At 31.6% G+C, this 23,918-nt stretch overlaps 1 protein-coding gene across 1 annotated transcript in view; it reads left to right on the forward strand.

The window, feature by feature from the left end:
* Positions 1–8,258: 8,258 nt before the first annotated feature.
* for (cGMP-dependent protein kinase for) overlaps positions 8,259–23,918 on the forward strand; it is a 92,844-nt gene continuing 77,184 nt past the window's right edge. The window contains exons 1-2 of the mRNA XM_065500590.1: positions 8,259–8,775; positions 11,995–12,391. The gene's annotated coding sequence lies outside the window, so the exon portion shown is untranslated. The remainder of the gene's footprint in view (positions 8,776–11,994; positions 12,392–23,918) is intronic.

Here is a 23,918-nt window from a genome sequence, read left to right on the forward strand (position 1 = left end):
TTTCATTAAAAATGTGAATGAGTACAAATCAAGCTCGTTTTCTTGATTAAGACTTATTTACCAAGTTATTAACAATTTTAGATATTGTGAATTTTTCATACGAAAAATTGAATTTTCAATAAAAATGTGAGTGATTACAAATCAAGCTCGTTTTCTCGATTAAAGGCTTATTTACCAAGTTATTAACGATTTTAGATATTTTGAATTTTTCACACAAAAAATCGAATTTTCATGAAAAATGTGAGTGATCACACATCGAGCTGCTTTTCACGATTAATCGCTTATTTACCAAGTTATTAACGATATTAGAGATTTTTAATTTTTCATACGAAAAATCGAATTTTCATTAAAAAAGTGAGTGATCACAGATCGAGCTGTTTTTCAAGATTAATCGTTTATTTACCAAGTTATTAACGATTTTAGATATTTTGAATTTTCCATATAAAAAATCGAATTTTCATCAAAAATATGAGTGATCACAGATCAAGCTGCTTTTCTCAATTAAACGCTTATTTACCAAGTTATTAACGATTTTAGATATTTTTAAATTTTCCATATAAAAAATCGAATTTTCATCAAAAATTTACCAAGTTATTAACGATTTTAGATAGAAAATCGATTTTTCAACAGAAATATGAGTAATCACAAATCGACCTCCTTTTTACGCTTATTTACCAAGTTTTCAACGATTATAGATATATCGAATTTTTGATACAAAAAAATCATAGGTTATTAATGATTTTAGGTATTTTGAAATTTTTGGAGAAATTATGTTTTCATTCCTTTTCACACTGTTTAGGAGCACAAAAGTTAAAAAGCAATTTTAAAACAATTTGCCAAATTGAAAGCAAAACAGGCCTTTACTCAAGGAGATATGGTGATAGAAGGGGTGCAATTGGTGGTGGTCGTGTTGCCTAGGAACACAACCACTCACAAGCGAATATTTTGCAATTGTCGTATGTGTGGTGCCTCAATGTGTAGAATGTACTATGAGTGAGTATATTAACAGTCGGTCATGTTGCAAAACAATTTAACTAGAGTTTTGTAATTTAATGTACATGCTAGTAGTCGTCGGTGGTTTGAGTTGCAATTTCCCATAATTCATTGGCCACAGCAGTGTTCCATATTCTCATACCCACATACAAACACTCATTATAGCTACATACTAGTTACACCATGTACGTATCATCGTCATCCACAGCCTCATCTTCACAGCCACAACCACGTTTGTGAGCAACAACAGCAGCGGCACTATGAAATTAATTATTTTCCATTAAAGCTAAGTTGTGCAAAAGAAAGTAGCTCGGAAAGGCAATTTAGCGCGTCAAGTGCTCATATAAATAACATCAATTTCATTTTCTCCATTTATTTAAACCAACCAACCAACCCCCCACCCACTCCTCACTCCCTAAGACCCCCCCGTCATCTATGCTTGGAATCTGATATTATTTCATTTTATATTCAGAGCAAAAGAAAGAACCAGCCAACCAACTAACAAAATAAAAAAAAACAAGACCAGCTGGAGAGTATAAAGAAGAAGGTAACTTAAACGATATTAAATGGCAACCGGAAATGGCGAAAAAAATGAATAAAATAAAGTGAATTCACACAGACCAGCCAGCCACCAGTTAGGCAGGCAGTCAGTCAGTCAAACACACATACAGACACATAAACCATCCACCCACCCAACCACCTCTATGTTTTACTTTACCACGCAGTATCCATTCCTTTATGGCCCAAACAGGATAAAAATAAGCAAAAAATTACAAATTATATACACACGAAAACTAAATTGTATAATAAAAAGAAATAATCACATTCGCCTTATGCAGCAGCTAAAGTTGCGGAGCAGAGGAGCAAAGAAATGTGAAAAGGCTCATCATACATACATATATGTGAACACTTTACACACTCCTCCACACCTCCTTTCCACTCAAATCTTTACAAAAATTTAACTTCACTTTGAATATGTATGATGCCTGGTTCCTTTTCTTCATCTAAAATTGTCTGATGGTTGCTATTTTCTAAACGACACTCTCTCTTTGCAACATTTTGATTATTTATTTATATTTTTTTTTGTTTATACAGACATACAAAATATGTGAGTATGTTTGTTTGTTTATTTGTAATGCTTCATCCACCACCTTATTTTTATGACTTGTTTCCTAGATTAATTTACTTCATTCATTCAACGTAATGCTTATCAATTTATGTTGAGAAAAAAAAAAAACTTCATAATGAATGAATTTTTTATGGAGGTATTTAATTACCTCCAAACAATGTTTAACAATTTCTCCCTTTATAATTAATTTTGCTTTGTTGTATACATCCCAAAGAAAAATTGTCAGAATTTTAATTCACAACAACAGTTAAAGATTTCAGAATTGTGAGTGATCACAGATCAATCCACCTTTCTCGATTAAACTCTTATTTAACAAGTTATTAACGATTTTAGATATTTTGAATTTTTTATATAAAAATCGATTTTTCATCAAAAATGTGAGTGATCACAGATCAAGCTGTTTTTCTTCATTAAACGCTTATTTACCAAGTATTTACCGATTTTAGATATTTTGAGTTTTTCATATAAAAAATGGAATTTTCGCTAGAAATATGAGTGATCACAGATCGACCTCCTTTTCTCATTTAAACGTTTATTTACCAAGTTATTAACGATTTTAGATATCCATTTTTCAACAGAAATATGAGTTTTCATGTAAACTATTTTAATCGTAACTGTACAAACACATACTCTTACATTATACGATTCATATGTGTGTGTGTTGAACTACATTTAAATGTTATTAATGAAAATTGACAATTTTAATTAAAATTTCAATTGAATTATGAATGTTTTTTTGCTAAACACAAATAAAACGAAGAAACAAATTTGCCCCAAACAACGAACAAATTTCGTTATGTACAAATAAATAAAATAAAATTAAATCATCCAATAAATGTTGATTATAATCGAATCCCCAGTGTCTCACAGCAGCAAGAGATGGTTTCCAATAACATTTTAATAATTTTCGAAATTGAAAAAGAAAAAAAAAAACGCAAACAAAAATGTCTTCTAGGCGTTCTGCTTCATCTTAACTCCGATCTAAACACACAACCAGAAACATTTGAAGAACAAATTTCTTAAGACAATTTTCAATTGTTGGTACTGAATAAATAGAAGAAATAAAACAAAGAAAGAATAATAATGAATATTAAATACAACTACATTGAATATTACTTTAGTGGCAAGTAAAGCAAAAAATTGTTTGTGACACTAAACCATCAACTAACTAACAGCAATAACAAAATTGCAGCAACAATGAAAAAGTATGAAAAAAAAACAATAATATTAAAATGAAATTGAAAATAATATAAAAACACACTCACAGAGCCACACTTCATTCAGTAAAAAACAAAATGCTGACACTGTTGTTGCTCTTTGAAGGCAGTGTACGATGAGCAACCAACCGACAGCATAAGCAGCATCAGCAGCAGAAGTATCAGCAACAGCAGCTTTTGCTTAGTGTTTTTTGCTGATGTTAAGATTTAATAAATGAAATTGGTGTGTGATTAAAAACACAAAAACCAAACGAAATCCATCTAATCAACTTTTCTTCCCCTACTCTTCCTGATTATACTCGTTCGTAGCTCTAGCAACCACAACCAAAACATTCCCAACAGCAACAACAACAAACACACATTCGACTAAAAGCATCTGCAACTGTTGAAAAACAATTCCACTAACACATCCATACATACAAGCAGCACGCAATCGCCCATTTGTCCACCCACCTTGGTACCGGAAACAGCAGCCATTTGCTCTTTATACTCGTACATCACGTGCTAAGGAGAATTCAAATAAATATTAATTCAAGTAGAGGATATGGCGTCTCAGTTGGGTGGCCTTTAAGGCACCACGAAAAAACCATCTGAAAACAGACATGAAAAAAAAACCCAATTGTGGAAAACAGGAAAGAAACATTTATATAGTTGGATGGATGAGTGAAAGAAAAAGTGGTCGTGCAGCACTTTGTGCCCCAGAGAGTATATGGGCGGAGTTTGGTGAGAGAGTTTGAAAAAGAAGGGAAATTGTATAAGGGGATATTTTTAAGGCAATTTCCCCTTAAATTGCAAATATGTTAGTGGAGACACACATTCAAGTAGTGTGTGTCTTAGATGTTGCCCTAGTCGAGCCACACTCCATTTGTAAGGTAATGCAGTTCATGTGGTAAGACCGTAACGGTTGTGAACTGCAATATGTAAAACGATCACTTCTACTTTTTATCAAAATTCGAATTGGAAAAGCGTTTAATCAAAAAAATTCAAAATATCTAAAATCGTTGATAACTTGGTAAATAAGCGTTTAATCGTGAAAAGCATCTCGATCTGTGATCACTCACATTTTTGATAAAAATTCGATTTTTTATATAGAAAATTGAAAATATATGAAATCGATAATGATTCGGTAAATAAGCCTTTAATCGGGAAAAAGAGCTTGATTTGTAATCACTCACATTTTTAAAGAAAATTCGATTTTTCGTATGAAAAATTCAAAATATATAAAATCGTTAATAACTTGGTGAATAAGCGTTTGATCGAGAAAACGAGCCTGATCTGTGATCACTTATATTTTTGATGAAAATTCTATTTTTTAATAAAAAATTCAAAATATCTGAAATCGTTAATAACTAAGCAAATAAGCGTTTAATCGAAAAAAGCAGCTTGATCTGGGATCACTCACATTTCTGGTGAAAATTCGATTTTTTATATGAAAAATTCAAAATATCTAAAATTGTAAATAAATTGGTAAATAAGCGTTTAATCAATAAAAGGAGCTCGATCTGAGATCGCTCATATTTATGATGAAAAATACATGTTATATATGAAAAACTCATATATCTAAAGTCGTTTACAAAATAATTTAATTATAAATGAGCATTTAATCAAGCAAAATAGCTCGATCTGTGATATGCGATTGACTTATTTATTTTATTACCTTTCCTGATCACAACTAAACGAATTTGCTCATACATAAGTTGAGGGTTCTTCATGATGTTCGAGTCTAAATGTCTACTTAAGGTTCGCTGAATTTAAACTGCTTTGGTTGAGGTATCAGGCGATCAGGGTGGTATGTAAAGTACTATAATAAAACATTTTTGAAAGCATTGACATTTTGTAAGGATGAGCTATAGATAACTAGTCATTACGGGTCCCGTTTTATCCTCCGGGACAGAAGAAAAGAGAAAACTGCTTATCATCTTCCCAGTGAATGTCGAACTCTATAGGTAATAAGACTCAGATTTCTGAACTAACATATATTTCACTATCTTTCTAATGTATGGGGAACTAAACTGTTACTTCAGTCTGCAAATAATCCCAGATAATTATGTCGGGATCATCAGGAAGATTTATGATTTTTCTACATAAGGCACTGTTTTCTCATATCGAAAATAAAAATCTAAAGACTATCCTACACATGTAAAACATGAAATGCTTTCAATCTCAAAATGAAATCAATCGCAGTTTGCGTTAGTCGATGTGAGCGTAGAACCTTAAGAATATTATGCCCTAATACCATCATCAATATAGAGTTGTGTGATAAAATGCGATTCACTCCAATCCGTAAAGAAATAAAGCGATGTAAATGGTCATGGACTTATTACCGCCATCCATAATGTTGCTTATATTACCGTAATTAGCTGTCTCAGCTTCGGTAAAATTAAATGCTTTGGAAAGATAAATCCAAACGAAGACTCTTTTCTAATGCCATATATTCAAATTCGTGGCTCATTTCCAGATACAAGAACAGATCTCTTAGATTTATCTTGTTTAATGGAACCGAAGTATCCAGCATCTGACAATAATTATGATTTTTCAAAAAATGTTAACATCAAGGCGTTTCTGTTGGACCAGTATTTAGGAAATTACTGAATTTTTAATTTTTTTTATTTATGTGACGTTCCTAATGCCAGGTTTTGAACTGTTGAGAGCTTCTTTATTTTGTTGGATATTTTTTTATACCCTTCACCATGAGTGGTATTTGTCATTCCGTATGTAATTTCTATATTTTTCGTTTGTGACCCAAACTAACTGGATAATCATGTCCGTCTGTACGTGCAAAAGAAATTTAACAGGCCCCGAAAATTCGCCATAGTCTCGATTCGGTTGCAATTTAAATTCAGGAAAATCGGTCTACAAATTAGCAGAAAACTTCGACTACCTCGATTTTGTATCTACAGAGAAAACAGATTCGTGATAGCAACCGAATTTGTTGCCAATCGAATGATTCGGTTGCACACATTGAATTTTTCAGTTGATAAAGAAGAATTTCAGTTGAGGAAACCAAACTTTAGTTATCCCTTACAAAATATTGTAGTCATAACTGCAAAATTCGGTCACTAAGATAGAATCATTCGATTGGCAACAAATTCGTTTGCTGTTTTCTCTGTGTAAGTGCTGATTCACACACATCAAGTTTACTAAGCAAGTCTTGAGTTTGTAGATGAGTGAAAAGATTAGATTCCTCTTTTTCTTCCCCTCTCTTCTATAAACTCATGACTGCTAATATTATAGCCCTTTAGCTTCTTCATCTAAGTGCCGATTTTCTATTTTCCATTGACTGCGAATGCTAGAGATGACCAAATCTGACGTTGCCAAAATATATTAAATAGATCCTCCTTTGTAGATATGTATTGGTATTGTGTCTCTCTATAAAATCTGTAATCCTTATTAATTTTTTCCTGAGCTTCCCCTGATAGATCTCCAAGTGGTACTAAATGATGCTTAATGACATCTTCTCCATGATAAACGATTTTGTGAACTGTTGCAAACACATTTCTCCATGGATATTTGTTTGTACATATTTGTGCAATTTCCTTCGCATAATCACCAAAGTTTTTAGCATCAATTTGTTCATTGTACACAAGAACATCGAAAATTGTTTTAAATCTTGATATAAGATGTATATCAACACCTGTTATTTCAGATGCTCTCTCGGGATCTGAAAAGAACCTTCTTGCTGTGTTCCCATCATTCGTATTGTCTGATCCTTGTTTTGGTTGATTTTGTTTTTTCTCCATTGCCCCTCTTTGGAACATATGGCTTCCACAAAGCATCTCCATCTTACACGATTAGTTAAAGTGGTTTTCGCGTCTTCCGATGTAAGATTACACTGTCCAAGATCTTGGAATATCGTGCGTCTCCATGTATTCTTTGGTCGACCATGGCTTCTTCAACCTTAAGGGTTCCACAGCGCCATTCTTGTTATACTGTCAGCATTCTTTCTAATAGTATGGCCGATCCACCTCCATTTGGTACGTTTTATTTGCGTTAGTATGGGTTCCTCGTTGGTGAGGTTCCAGAGATCTGTATTGGTGATGTTGTTAGGCCAGAATATTCTGCATATGATTCTGAGGCACTTGTTAATGAATACCTGTAGTTTTTGCGTGATGGTGTTCGATACTAACCAAGTTTCACTTCCGTACAACAGAGTAGACATGCGTTGAATATTTTAAGCTTGGTTCGTCTGGATATTTGTGAGTTTCTCCATACTGGTTGTAGTCTTCCTAATGCCGCTCTTGCTTTATTAAACCTGTCATTTACTTCTGTTTCAGCGCCGCCAATTGTTAATACTGTACTGATCTATAATCAACCCCATATTTGAGAAATTCGTCCTGAACAAGTTTCTTTTTTAAACTTCTTAAGTCCTTTTTGGTGTCGTTGTTTGTTATTGATCCTGTAGGTCGAAAATCCAATTCATAACTTATTTTTAGTATGTGTTCCATGAATCGTATTACTTATGATACCAATCACAACTTTGAGTCATATTAACAGGTAAAATAAAAATAGAAAAAATGGGAGTTATTTCATTCAAATGGAAACAGTGTTATACAGACAGATCCAGACAAATACAAAAGTATATATGGGGTTAAAAATAATACTTTCCTTAACTTTTTGTCTATAAAAATCTTAGTATGACCAATTATTTCAAATTACGCAATGGTAACCCTGTCTATCTCATTGATTGTTGATCGAGAGCGAGAGCAATTGAATGTAACTAAAGAGAGTTAGTTAAACGATAAAGTAGAAACAATAAAACAACAAAGACTACACATACAATTTACAAACAAACACACAGCGATTAACTTTGTATTTTGTGTTGTTTTTTTTTATACATATTTTTCTTTCTGTTTCTGTTATTTTTATTATTTTTAATTTTTTTTTTTGCCCCATCAGAAGATTTTAGTTCAGTACAAATCGACTCTTTAAACAAACACATCGCTTTAGTACACGGGTCTAGAGTAGTGCTTTCTGAGGTGTGGAAATTTTTTTAATGTGCAATATAATCAAAAACAAAAAACCGAATAGAAAATAAAAAAAAACAAAAACAAAGAACTATGAATATGCAAAGCGAAAAGACAATAATAATAAAATTAAATTAAATAGTTTTTGTTTTTTAAAGAATCAACTGATTTTAAACGAAAAGAAATAACCAAAGTTCAATATTGAAAGAAAAAGAAATATTTGTGTGAATAAAACCAGAAAAAACAAGCGTTTTAATAAAGAAAAAAGTTCGTATACAAAATTTAAGCTCATTCAAGAGAGTATCTTAGTAAGAAAAGAGAGCTTTTTTAAAGGAATTTATATATAAAAAAAAATATTTAGTTTATTTACTAAAAAAACAAAAAAAAAAGAATTAAAAAAAATATTTAATTTAATGAAACAAAACGCAACAAAAGTGTTAGTGAAAATTATGCCCTTAAATTTTTCCACCCGGTAAAATAAATTCATAAAACAACAACAACAAAAGTGTTTAAATATAAAAAAAATAAAACAACAAAAAATTAAATAAAGTATAAATAACATAAATAATATTCTTTCTTGTATTTGAGGGAAATTTAAACTAATTTAAACGAAAACAAAAGATAAAGAAGAGCCCTCCTCGGAAATCTTCGTGGATTAATAATACGCCGCGCGTATCTTATCTTTCAGTCCGTCAGTCAGTCAGTCAGACATTCAGTCACTCCATCAGTCTGTCTGTCAGTTATTCAATCGGTTTTTGTTTTTGAGTAATAGTGTTTTTGTTATTGTTGTTTTTATTGAAGTGTGTTTTTTTATAATTTTTTTGTTTTGTTTTTTATTTTTCTGTTTTTGTACTCATTACTTTGTTTGGTGTGTTAAACTCTTAGTGCACAGTGGGGGAATTTCAAAAAAATGAACTGGTAATAAATACTGTGAATATTAAAAGAATGGTCAGATTTTAAGAAAACTGCGCATGGCTATAGAGGATATGTAGCGTATGTATATACTGATGAGTTTAAGTTGTGACTTAGGGCCTTATGGAACAAAACCCATATTTAGAGAACCTGGAATATATCCAAAACTGATCTGATTATGCAATCTAATTGTCTTGAAACATGGTCCCCCAGAACCCTCCTTACATCTGTTGTTTATCTTATAGTTTAAGAGATACCTACATATTTGCCGGTCTGGCCGGCGGGGCAAGGTCTGGACTATAAGGCGGATGAGGCGAAACTTCCCAACCACTTCATTATAAATAGTTTTAACAGGTATTGCATGTGCCCGAGCGTTGTCATGATGTAATATTACTGTTTCATGTCTGGCCGCTCGCTTCACGCGAATCATTTGCGTTCGGTACAGGTTCTCTATGATGGTTTGGCCAAATTTCAGCAACATATAATAGATAGAACCCTTTTAGTCCCACCAAATACAGAGAATTACCTTAGAGCCATGAATGTTTGGCTTTGATGTTGATTCGGCTGGTTGGCCGGGCTTCACATGCGATCGTTATCGTAATGCATCCATTTTACATCGCAAGTAATGATTCGGTGCAAAAATTATTTTCTTTTATAGCGTTCAAGCAGCATTTCAGACATAATAAATCGCCTCTCAGCTTTAATTCGTATGGTACCCAATATCTTTGTTTATGGTTCAATCCTGCTGCTCGCAATCGGTTTGGATCTATCGAAAAAAACAGTGGTCGAACAGTGCATGATGAAATATTACGGTTTAAAGTCTGGCCGTATATTCTGGGCGTTTTTTTGGCCAATGCTCGCTTCAAACGAATCAGTTGCGTTCGATACAGGATCCCTGGGATGGTCTGGTCAGATTTCAGTAGCTCATAATATATAGGACCATTTTGCTCCCACCAAATACAGAGAATTACCTTAGAGCCATGGATATTTGGTTGAGCTGAGCTTCAAATATGATATCTTACGCTTCGGATTATCGTAATGGATCCATTTTTTATAGCAATTGGCGATTTTGTGCAAAAATTATTTTCTTTAATAGTTTTCAAGCCACATCCATAATCGTCCTTAAAGGTCTCTCGACTTCAATTCGTATGGTAACAATTTACCTGCTTTTGGATGAATCCTGCTGCTCGCAAACGGTTTGAAATTGCTACCAATGATTTTGCAAGCTCTTGTTGTGTTTTACAACAATATTCATGGAGTAATGCCTATAATTTTTGGTGTTCAATCTTTTTTGGCTGTACTTGGTGGACTTTGTCTTCCGTGTCAAAATCTCCACTTCCGAACCGCCTAAACCCAAGAGATGGTTGTTGAAGTCGATGGAACACATTCACCATAAGTTTCGTTGAGCAATCGGTGTGATCCAGCGCCCTTTTTATCAAATTAAAGCAAAACTTTCCGCGTGGTCCACTCTCTCTCTCTCTCTGGTCCACACACTCTCTAAAGTAAAACGATCAATCCTCCAATATTCTGAAGAAATCTTACAAAGCTTTCTATAAGAGATAAGGGAAAATTCAAGTTCCATATTAGCGGAATATATAAAGCCATATCCGCCTGTCAGTTTTCCGAAGCCCCCAAATAACTTACAATATATCAGCTATAGTCCTGAATGGGTTGCTACTTAAATTCGGAAAAATGGATCCATAAATGGCTGCGATATAAGCAAAAAACACGACTACCTCGATTTGTTTACCTATTTCTGATCTAGTTCTGGATAATTAATTCATTAACATAAACAATATGGACATCTAATGATAGATATTTCAAAGATGGGTCGAAATTGGGAAAAAGGCCTTTTAATCCCGAATTTTTTTTTCTCCGAAAATTTTTTTCCATGAAAATTTTTTCAATTTTTGTCTTAAAGTATACTTTGGTGAAGGGTATATAAGATTCGGCATAGCTGATAACAGTTCTCAAATTTGTTTTTTTTTTTAATTACCCCACTGTGCAGTGGTTGCTTGTTGATCGGTGGGCCATTTGGCTCATTGGTTAAACGTTTCTCACACCTCTCTCCCTCCCTGGTCAACACACTCATTCCATTCTTCCGCTTAGGCAAACACATGTGTATGTATGTAATTGTAAAATTACAACAAAAAAAATATTCTAGTTGAAAAGCAATAATAAATAAATAAAATTAACAAAACAAACACACAAGTACAATAATAAATACCATAAATAATACAACGAATTAAAAAAGCTTCGTTAGTTTTTAATACGCAAAAACTACAAAAACAGCACAATCATTTAAAAAAAAAGAAAACTATTGCCTTATTAATTATTTATTAATTTATTATTACAAACATACGACAACTTCAAGCTTGAACTCCCTCATTTGTCATCAAAAACCAGAAAACCCAACAGCTTGGTTAGTTAACTCCACAACTCTACAAAGAAAACTCCCTATTTTTTAAACAAGTGCCTGCAAACAAAAAATAAAAATAAGAAAAAAATTAAACAAGAATCTGTGGTACTTGAGACTGGACACAGACTCCAGCTACATATAAATAAATATATTTTTAATGCAAATCTACTTACTTGAGCTGGACGTTTAATTTTACCATTATTATTATTGTTGTTATTATTATTGTTATTTATATACCCTGGGTGTTGTTCTTGTTATTGTGAAGCTTATTAAGTAGCATCTTTATTTTATTAAATATAATTTCTTCTTCCGCCTGCATTCTTCTGTTATTGTTAAAAAAATAAATACTGAAAAACAAAGACTGTGCATTTCCTGTATCATTTAAACTTCTTGTGCTACTACTACCGCTATTTCTAAATAAAATTACATTTAAAATACCTACAACATACATGTATTTAGCTATACAAGTGCTATTACTATAAAATAACTATGCTGCTGCAGCACTCTCTTTAAATGTGTGATCGATCTTTTATCAACTTTTTATTACAACTGGATCGTTTAAACTACTGAAATGTAAAAAGGAATAAAAAAAACTAATAATACCTACATATGTACTAGATATTGTAACATCTAAAAAAAACCCACAAACGGTTCTTATGAGCTTGTAGAATTTCCCCCTGCCACCTGCTGTGTAGTATCATCCTTCTTCAACCTAATAATCAACTTGTAATAATTGTCATCTTAAACTAGCAAAAATGTAAGTTTTTCACTATATAAAAATTTATTTTCTAGATTATACCTATTTTATTTATTTTTTTTTTGTATTTGTATTTTGTTCCTCAACCTGTTGCCAAAAATCTATTAAAAAAGACCCATAAATGAAACAAAAACAAAATATTTTCTGCATGATTTGGTTTTTTTTCGTTCATTCTTTTTTGGTTTTTATTCATTGCATGTCATTAAATCTCTCAAGTTAATTTTTTGCAATTTGTTTGTACAATTTTGTGTTTTTCTCAGCAGGGCTGCCAAATGCTTATTTTGCGATCAGTGATTGACGTTAATGAATGGAATTGTTTGCTTTTATAAGCAAAACGTGCCTAATTTCTTTTTTAATTTAAACATAAATAAGTAAATAAGAATATTAACAGTTAAATGACATTGAATTTGAATTTTTAATATATTCATCTCTTTCTCTCTCTTTGCAATAATTAAATTGGACTAAGAAGAGTCCAAATAAATCCCAACAAAAATGAACTAATTCCCAATCAAAAAATAAAAAACTCCCAAAGGCTAAACTGAAATTACTCCCAATAATTGGAAGTTTTATAATAAATAGATTTGTTCCAAAAAATGTGAAATAACTTCCAACAGAAGTAAAATAATTCCCAATTCGGAGGCAATGTATTTATTAATGCTTACAAAACCGTTAAATGTTTTATCCTCTGGGTGCATTAAAAGTGGCTTCGCCCAATAACAATTTTTTTGATTGTGGGACTTTATCCGGGTTCAATGATTTTTTCCTTCGCTCAGATTGCTTGCATTGATACCCTTCGGCCGTGCGCAAAGATTTTCTACTGTTGGGTGTATGAAAGCCGGCTTTGCAGATATGTTTCGAAATACTCCAGAATATCTTTTCCTCCGGTAATTCAAGAATTCTTTACTGGGCGAAGGTGGTTTTTTATACACTCCAGGGAAGAAAACTTTTGCGCACGGTCGAAGGTCAGCAATGCAAGAAGAAATCTTTACCTCCGGACAAACTCCGACAATCCAAAAAAATTTGCTATGCTTTATAAAGATGATGAAATAACGCCCAACAAAAGATTATGAAATAAGTCCCAACGCATTGGAGATTGCTCACCAAAGGTTTTTGGTGAATGTATTCCATCGATTGGTTTGTTCGATTCAGTGGCGATTTTGACACAGAAGACAAAGATCACCCAGGCCAGCCAAAACTGTTTGAAAACCAAGAATTGGAGGCATTACTCCTTGAAGATTATTGTCAAACTCAAAAAGAGCTTGCAAAATCATTGGGAGCTTTTCAAGCAGCAATTTCAAAACATTTGCGAGCAGCAGGATTCACCCAAAAGCAGGAAAATTGGTTACCAAATGAGTTGAGCCGAGAGACCTTAAAAGATGATTTAGCATCTCCGAAATGATGTTTGAACGCTAAAGGAGAAAATAATTTTTGCACCGAATTATTACTTGCGATGAAAAATGTATCCATTACAAAAACCCGAAGCGTAAGAAATCGTACGTGAAGCCGGACCAACCAGCCGAATCGACACCAAAACCAAATATCCATGGCGCTAAGTTAATTCTCTGTTTTTGGTGTGACCAGGATCTGCCCAGACCTTCACATAGAACCTGTACCAAACGCAACAGCTTCGTTTGAAGCGAATATTTGCCAAAAACGCCCAAAATATGCGACCAGACATGAAACCGTAATATTCCATCATGACAACGATCGGCTACATTATGGAATACTTGTTAAAAATTATTTAGAATGAAGTGGTTGGAAAGTTTTGCCTCACCCACCTTACAGTCCAGACCTTGTCCCGTCCGAATACTATTTGTTTCGATCGATGCAGAACGCTTTCTCTGGGTCACGTTGGAACAGAGTATCCGATATTGGCTTAATTCGTTCTTGACCTCAAAAGAGCAGTTTTTTTTACTCGGAATCCATATGTTGGCAGAAAGATTTTGAAAAGGTCATAGCTAGCAATGACATGGAACATCTGTAATTACTGAGATACGAACACTTGAAGACTTAAATATAAATTTGGCAGATATTTTGTATGATCCATTGCGAGTTATAATTGCTGAGGAGAGTCTACGCAGATTTGAACACTTAAAACTTTTATTCAGCTAAGAAAAGGTTCCAGATCATTTAGATGATCCATCGCAAGTATTTATGGGGATCAAAATGGAAGAATATCCGCCAGGGATTTGGTAACTCAAGCGCGAAAACAAAATCTGTACTAATATGGTTCTTGCTAAACAGAATATTACAGATATGAACCATTAGGAATCCTGATGTATACAAAATCAATTAGAAATGAATATTGATCGAAAGTCGTCAGCAAGCTACTCAAACTTTTAATGAATATGACTGCACAAAACAAAATATCAGTTACTTTGCTTTTCGCAATTACCATATTTTGTATTATTATACTTCTACTGTGGCAACCCTCATTCATCATCATCGTGTATCTCACTCTCTGCCATTTCATTCAGTGTTTTAAGTGGTTGAGTTTTATTTTTACCTTATTTTTGCTTTTTTCACACAACCACTTGTTTCTATTTTTAGATCATTTACATTAATTTTGTTTTATTGTTATTTATGCCCTTTTCAGCTCTCCTAATAATAAAAACATTTCTGTTTTTATTTTTTGTTAACTCTATTCTTATCGAAGATACCAGCTTTGCATGAGTACTGCCTCTGTCTCATATGAGAACATGTGCTCTGTACCCAGTGTGGATAACTTTTAAAACATTTTAAAAGTCACTCAAATTATGAGAAAATGTTTAATGTTTTAATGGAATATTTGTATATTATTTAACCTTTAACTTTTATCAAATAATATTTGATTTATAAATTTATTTTTATTGTTGGATTCATTGACTGCGTGAATAAAATTATAATTACGAATTCTATATTAGGCCTTATATTGGAGTAAATTTCCTTACATTTAGTGAAAAAAATTAAAAAGATTGCAGGAAATAAAACTATCTGGATATGTCCTTGAATTAAACTGATCATATCCCATGTGTGTGAAGATAACATCGAATTTAACTAGTAAAGATACAAAACTACATTTTTTAACATTGATCATGTTAGAGTCATTTAACAGTCTTGATACTTGAATAATAATACAAAAAATATGTCTGAAATTTCAGAAATATAGAATATATATTTATTCCATATTTGTCCAAATTCTTCTCCAGAATTTCATACTAAAGGGACTTTTTTCCTAATTAACTTATTCAAAAAATTTCTGGTATTTTTTTTTTATTTTTTATATTTCTTAAATTATTTCAGATACATGTTCAGACGTATTTTTTGCATTATTATTCAAGTATCAATACTGCGGTTAACAGTGCTCTGTTGACAGTAACGTGAGCAATGTTCAAGTATGTGGTTTTTGTCTGTGCTAGTTAAATTGCTATTTATCTTCACACACATTGATATTAACATATTTTCTCATATATTAGATAAAATGTCAGCAGAGACAGTTAAGCTGTTTGTCATACGTACTAGAACAATAATATACTGCTGATTTGATCAAGCTAAAATTTGATCCACTAGACATTTTATATCAACCTATTCGAAAACTACGGGATTTTTTAAACGTTTTAGCTTTTATTTTGAAACATTTGTACAAAATAAATTTATTCAAAGTATTGGCCAGCCATATTAGCTATGATCTTTTCCCATCTTTCTGGCAACATATGGATTCCGACTCAAAAGAACTGCTCAGCTTTTGAGACCAAGGACTAATAAAGCCATTATCGGATATTATGTTCCAAAGTGAAACATATCCCATAGAGAGCATTCTGCATCGATCGAAACAAATAGTAGTCGGTCGGGGCACGGTCTAAATACTTCTAAAAACTTTCTAACAGATATTGCAACACGAGGCTGAGCATTTTCATGATAGAATATTACGGTTTCATGTCTCGCCGCACATTCTGGGCATTTTTCGGCCTATGATCGCATCAAACAAATCAGTTGCGTTCGATACAGATTCCCTGTGATGGTTTGGCCAAATTTCTGCAACTTATAATAGAGTGAACCCTTTTAGTCCCACCAAATACAGAGAATTACCTTAGAGCCATGGATCTTTTCGATTCGTCTGGTTGGCCGAGCTTCACATACGATCTCTCATGCTTCGGGTTATCGTAATGGATCCATTTTTCATCGCAAGCAATGATTCAAAAATAATTTTCTTTTATGGCGTTCAAGCTCAAGGTCTTTCGGCTTCAATTCGTATGCAACCCAATTTCCCTGCTTTCAGCATTCATCCATTGCTGCTCGCAAACGTTTTGAAATTGTTTCTTGAGTAGCTCCCAATGATTTTGCAAACTCTCATTGAGTTTGACAACAATCTTCTGGGTCTACATACATTTTTGGCTACTCTAGACGATCTTTGTCTTTCGTATCAAAATTACCACTTCTGAACCGCACAAACCATCTCCCGCACGTTAAAACCGATGGAACACATTATCCATAAGCTTCAGTGAGCAATCGGTGTGCGTCAGCGGCACTTTTTTTTCAAGTTAAAGAAGTAAGCAAAATTTCACGCATATGAGCTTTGTTGGTACATATTTCGACATTTTCGAAGCAAAAAAAAACTTGGTTGTTTGCAGAATAATGTTTAATTACTAAGTGAGAATAAATGACAGACATGAACCCTTAAAAATGACATATAAGTTATTAAAGACAAAAACTTGCTTATTGTGTCTTATCTAAATGTCTTTGAATATGCTATTTGTCAATGGATATTCTAAGAAGACATGGCATAATTTGACAGTTAAGAATCAGCTTACAAAACAAAAAGTCTTTTGCTTTTGGAAATAACATTAATTGAAGCTCCCCAAATCCATTTCGAAAATTCAAATCCTAAAGAAATGGAAACGGAATATTCGCTAAACTGGCAACACTGAGTAAAAATCTGAGCAGAGAGTAAAATAAGGTTTGATTTGTTCTTGCTGTTGCTGACGCATATTTGTCCAAACGCCAAATTGTATATAAATAAAACGTGTTTTGTTTTGTCTGTGTGCCTACCAAAAACTAAAAAAAAAAAAAAAATGACAACAAACTAAAAATTACGATCAATTTTATAAAATGATCCCATTTATTTGAGAAATTCTAAGAAAATCTTTATGAACTACTTAAGTATATTTAATTATTTGATTTTTTTTTGTGAAATGTTTTACTTGAAATTTGCCATCATTTGCGTTTTCGAGAGCCAGACAAACAGCACTAACATTTTTCATTAATGAGATGTTTGTTTTTAGTTTTTGTTTTTTTTTTTATAAAACAATGAAATGCCCTGTTTTTTTGTTTATATTTGTTTTTAAAAGAGAATAGAATAATATTTATAGCAAATGCTAAATAGAAAATTTGTAAAATATTTTTGAAGCATGATTTCAATGTAAAATATTGAACTTTTCACATTTACATTTCAGCACTGTTTTATGTGTCAAATAATTGCTCATTTCGATTTCAAAAATAGGGCTTAAAACTGTTATTATTATGATAGCATTTCAACAATAATCTATGATCATGATGATCAAATAATTTTTAACATTTCATTTACTAAATATGATAAAATCAAACAAATTTCAAATCGGATCGAAAACAAAAATTGTTCATCGTTTTGAATTTCTCATATACCCGAGGTGCCCTACTTTGTTGCCTTAAGACTCCACTCTACCTTGCTATTTTCTATGCTTCTCCTAAAGATGTAATAAACTTTATTGAAATTAGAATAGCATTTTAAATTACAGATTTACATCCCCCAATGTTCGATGTTTAATTTCACATTGTATTTACTAGCTATTACCTTGTTGAATTGAATATGCATTGAAAAACGTAATTTTGCGAATACATTTAGCAAAGACAAAATAAACAAGTAAGCGAAGACACAACACAGTGTTGCACAGACAACTTTCGGCATGATTTTTATAAAATCAAGTAATTGTATTTGTTCAGGTGTGACTAGAGATGCTAATCTGGACTGATTTTTGAAAATCCCGGGGATCGGGATTTGGTAAAGAATCCCGAAATCCCGACCCGGGGTTTCGGGATTTTCGGGAAATCTAAAATCCCGAAAATTATAAGAAAGAAACGTACATAATTATGTCTTTACAATTGAAAGTAAATTTTTTATTTAGCAATTCATTTTTACTAGACACTAAAACCGACATATGCTGCTTTCATATTGGCAAAACCGTTTGCAAATACTTATAACAAATCTGCAAGTATTTTCCTCTTGTTCCTTCAGAAATAAAGTGATCTATTTCTTTGCAAGTTGAAAATCTACATTATAACTTGGTTTCGTTATTGTTATTTGGGTTTTTACATTTATTAATAATATTTTTAGCCTTTGAGCAATCGAAATATTTTCATTTTGTTCGAGCTCCTCATCTGAGATAAAATCAATTTCGTTTGAAGAGGATTTAAATTGAGTTTTGTTAGATAACTTACAAAAAAATGTGAAGAATTGATTTTCCAGAGCCCCACTCTACGAAAACCAAAAATACCGCTTTCCTTTATTAATTATGTTGTAGCAGGAGTTGAGCTTAACAACTTTGCTGAACATCACTTTGCGATATTCGGGCATGTAGAATGTCAAAATGCATAAAAAAGGCACACAAAAATGACAATTACTTCTATTTATTTATGAAAAACGGGATTTGGAAAATCCCGGGATTTAAAATTAAAAAATCCCGGGCTTCGTGGTTTAAGAAATCCCGAAAACCCCGGGATTTTCGGGAACGGGATTCCCCGTTTGGCATCTCTAGGTGTGACATATATGTATATGGGAAATCACATAGCAAATCATTTGATTTTAGCAAATCAAGTCTTTTATCCCAAATCAAGTAAGTGAATAACTACTATTTAAAACATGAAAGGGTCAGAGGATATCATATGCATTCTTAAATGGCCTCACATGTAAAAGTTTCCAACTGGCTGTCAATATTTATAAAATTCATAATTAAATGAAATAATTTAATTAATTTTATACATTATTTATTAACTCTTAACAAAGAGTACGTCAACTTATCTGAGTCACTGTTTGTCTACAAGTACATATTTTAGTTGTTTTGATTTGAATGTAAATTCAAAACTAAATATAAGTAGTTAAATTAAATGTTAATAAAAAAAAGCTGTTGTAAATTTATTGTTTATTTTTAGCTTCATTAAGAAAGATAAATAAATATGTATTTAAAATATAAAAAAAAACAATAAAGCCAGTGAAAATATTGCCAAGTTAAGCTGAGCCAAGATCAAGATCAACACAATAAATTCATTTGTACATCCACAACGTAGACTTTTAAACAATGATATTTTTATTGCATTCAGCTATTTAATTATACATACTTATGTGAATACTCTCAGTTTATATATAAAACAGATAGACATTTCTTTATATTTAGTTAAATGTTCATGCATATGCTATAATGTACATGATATTTAATATTTTTTATTTTATTTTTTCTAAGTAATAATTTGCATATCACAAATTGTTCGTTCACACATACAAATGTTTAAAAATAAAACAATGAAGCCAACACCTTACCTCATCACCTCCGATCACCTATTGATCCTCTTGATCAGTACATTTCTTTTTTATTTTTAGCAAGTTTTTTAGAGGTTTGTTGCTTCGTTGACCAGTTGTTTTCTGATTGATTCAATGTTTGGCCCTTCGCTGTGTTGTATTAAAAATAAAAAAACACGACGTAATTTATAAAAATGTGCTTTTTGCACATTCTTTTTTTCAAATTCTTCCATCCATCCATTCATGATGCATTTACACACATGCCTACGTTTGTTTCTCCGTCTTTCTCGGTATTTAAATGACTTTGTTGCTTTTTATAGTTTTGTTTACTATATAGTTATTGGTGGTTGAGCGATCAGTGCTGCCATAATGCAAATTACACAAATGATTTAGTAAAATTACCTCAAAATGTACCTAAATATATATTGAGTTTCAATCTATGATCAATAAGAGACTGTTCGAATTTTCGAAATCTATTTGTTAAGATTAAAGAAAGGTAATTGTTAAAAGTAAAGTTATAGATATTAAGTTTTATAAATTTAATAACTTCAAATTATGCTTATTGTTTTTCAGTTGTGCTAGTGATATCCATCTTGTTAAATATGCATTGACCACCTGTGTTTTATTTTCGAAGACATTTAGCTAAGACACAATAAGCAAAGACACAATTAGCTATCGACAGTTTCGTAATAAATTAAAGAAACTGGTTGCATTTTATCATTAATCTAGTACGAAACTGTCGATGGCGTAAAACGCCAACGCCTTACACGATAAGGCTGAATAAAGTGGTGCATTTTAGTCATGTTGATACAAAATATTGTTACGTTTTAACCTTTTTAAAACGTTGGTTTATTTCCTTTAAATAAACCGGATACTTTTGATTGCAAATAAAAGCCGTTTAGTAGGTTAAAAATTGTAACAACTCTTTATTTACTTAAAATGTACAACAACAGAATTAAATAGTTAGTCAATGTTTTTATACACGTTTATAAATTCGCAGAAATACAAACACAGCACTCAGTTGATGTTTGTCCGAAAAGCGTCTCTGATAAACTCACTAACGACTGCAACCTCCGCCACTATTTACAACACTGCATTACCATCTAGAAAGCTCTATTTCTACAATGTTCTTTAACTGAATATTCGAATTCGAATATACGGTCGCAGCAAACAGCCTTGCCAACTTACGATCAATGGTCAACTGAAAGCTTTTATTTAATAATGCCCACAGATATGTTACAGTTTGCTATTACAGCACTGTTATTTGAAAGCATTATGCTACTTTTAAATCAGCCCTTAAAATCGTTATATTTGAATTCAAGTACAATTTCGTAACAATATGTCTGCTTTTCCGACAATCTCTAAAATATCCACATGACATTTTTATAGATTTTTTTAAGTTCTGACCCTACCAGAAAAAATTACAGGACGGGTCATAATTAGAGGATTTCCCGGTCGGGAATTTCCGGAACCCTAGTCAGAACTTAAAAATTTCAGTAAAAATGTCAATATGTGACTTTTCAAAAAATCATTAAAAATCGAAAAATTTACATTTTCAAAATAAGTTTTAAAGATTCCGGTAGCACGTTCAATTACCTTTAATTTGAGGTATGTCCCGTAATATTTTCTTGAAGGGTCACAACATAAAAAATTCAGTAAAAATGTCAATGAGTGACTTTTCGAAAAATCATAAAAAATCGAAAAATTTATATTTTCAAAATAAGTTTTCAAGATTCCGATAGCACGTTCAATTACCTTTAGTTTGAGGTATGTCCCGTCCTGAAATCTTTTCCGATAAGGACACAACTTAAAAAAATCTGTTGAAATGTCAATGAGTGACTTTTCGAAAAATCATAAAAAATCGAAAAATTTACATTTTCAAAATAAGTTTTAAAGATTCCGGTAGCACGTTCAATTAACTTAAATTTGAGGTATGTCCCGTAATATTTTCTTGAAGGGTCACAACATAAAAAATTCAGTAAAAATGTCAATGAGTGACTTTTCGAAAAATCATTCAAAATCGAAAAATTTATATTTGCAAAATAAGTTTTAAAGATTCCGGTAGCACGTTCAATTACCTTTAATTTGAGGTATGTCCCGTTCTGAAATCTTTTTCGATAAGGTCACAACTTAAATAAATCTGTTAAAATGTCAATGAGTGACTTTTCGAAAAATCATTAAAAATCGAAAAATTTACATTTTCAAAATAAGTTTTAAAGATTCTGGTAGCACGTTCAATTACCTTTAATTTGAGGTATGTCCCGTCCCGTAATATTTTTTGGTAGGGTCAGTACTTAAAAAAGTCTATAAAAATGTCATGTGAATATTTTTGATGATTGTCCTAAATATGTCTCAAATACGCGAGAGATATTTGCAAATAGCTAATAACGTAACTAATTACTTCGAAACATATTTAAGTCGGCGTATTTAACTTCACTCACATATTTTAAAAGAAAACTTCATATCGAAATCGAATAATTTTATATATTTCAAACTTTCAAAAAGTTTTTTAACACTTTCCTTACTGCAGATCACTCATAAAACAAATATGAATTTATCAGTATCTGGCAACATTTCCCGATGAGAAAACTACCTTCCATGTGTTTAAAAACGAGCATAAGAGAGCAACATTAATTTAACATATGTATGCACATATTTACTTTAAGAAAAACTATACGCCAAATGTCTTCTGGAATTTAAACTCGAAATTGCACTGAAATATGAATTTCTGTTTGCCTTGTATATTCGATTAAATGTCTGCCATATTCAACAACAGCCACTAACATGTGCTTTTCCGTAAGAAATACAAACTATAAAGTAGCAAATTTCTTGCATGATCAACCAGCCAGCCAGACAGCCATCTAGTTCTCTCTATGCATTCACACAAATAATAACATTCATTCAAAAAAGCACATGCGATTCATGTTCAAATTAACGGAATTACAATGTACTCGTACCCTAGTATTAATTTCATTTGTGACAATTGTTATTAAACTAATTTTACAAAATTTATTTCCTATTTTTGTTTTAACAAATTACAGGAATGTCATCCCCAACTACTGAAACGCATTCCGTGTTTGAGTTTTTTTTTTATTTTTTTCAATAAAAAAAAAGTTCGTTTTCATTTGTTTGCAATTTTGAAGTGAGTAAATGCATTATTTATTCATTATATTGTATGAACTTGTGTATATGTTTGTTGAATTTTTAGTAAATTTGAAATACAATTACTCTTTGAAATACTCTTAATAGTGGGTATGTTAATAAAGAGAATATAAAAATATTTAAATGTTTATTTTAGTGTTGGGTTATTGTGGAAAATGTGTACCATTTGTGGTACGCTATTTTGGTACTTTATTGTATGAAGTACTTTTTTGGTTTATTTGTGGTTTAATTAGTCGTATTGTATCTTAAATAATTTATGTAAGTTACATATTGGAAATGTATGTGTATTAAAATATTTGGTAAACATTTATTTATACAGTTTTCATCACCATAAATAACTGAAATTGGTGCTATCTATATAGCAAATTAATTTTAGAAGCTGTTCAAGATAAATGTGTATATTCGCCATTTGAATTTACAAAAAAAGAACTCAATTTATGATCGAATTACACCATTTCCAATGGCATTTCAGAAATTTCTAATTATATTTCAGAAAATTCCAATTGAATTTCAGAACTTTCCAATTGTATTTCAAAATTTTCTAATTGAATTTCAGAATTTTTCAAATGTATTTCAGAAATTTCTAATAGCAATACCAATGGAAATTTCTGAAATACATACAAATAGAAAATTTCGAAATACAAATAGAAATTTCTGAAATACAATTGGAAAGTTCTGAAATTCAATTGGAAATTTCTGAAATACAATTAGAAACAGCTTCAGAGTGATTTTGAACCGATCCTCTACAAATTTGGAAATTGATTTTTGTTTATATGGAACTTACTTGCTGCGAATTTAATTTTCATACTAACATTTAAGTGATATATGAAGGTTATA

This window comes from Calliphora vicina, chromosome 2 (genome assembly GCF_958450345.1).
Source record: "Calliphora vicina chromosome 2, idCalVici1.1, whole genome shotgun sequence".
Lineage (NCBI taxonomy): Eukaryota > Metazoa > Arthropoda > Insecta > Diptera > Calliphoridae > Calliphora > Calliphora vicina.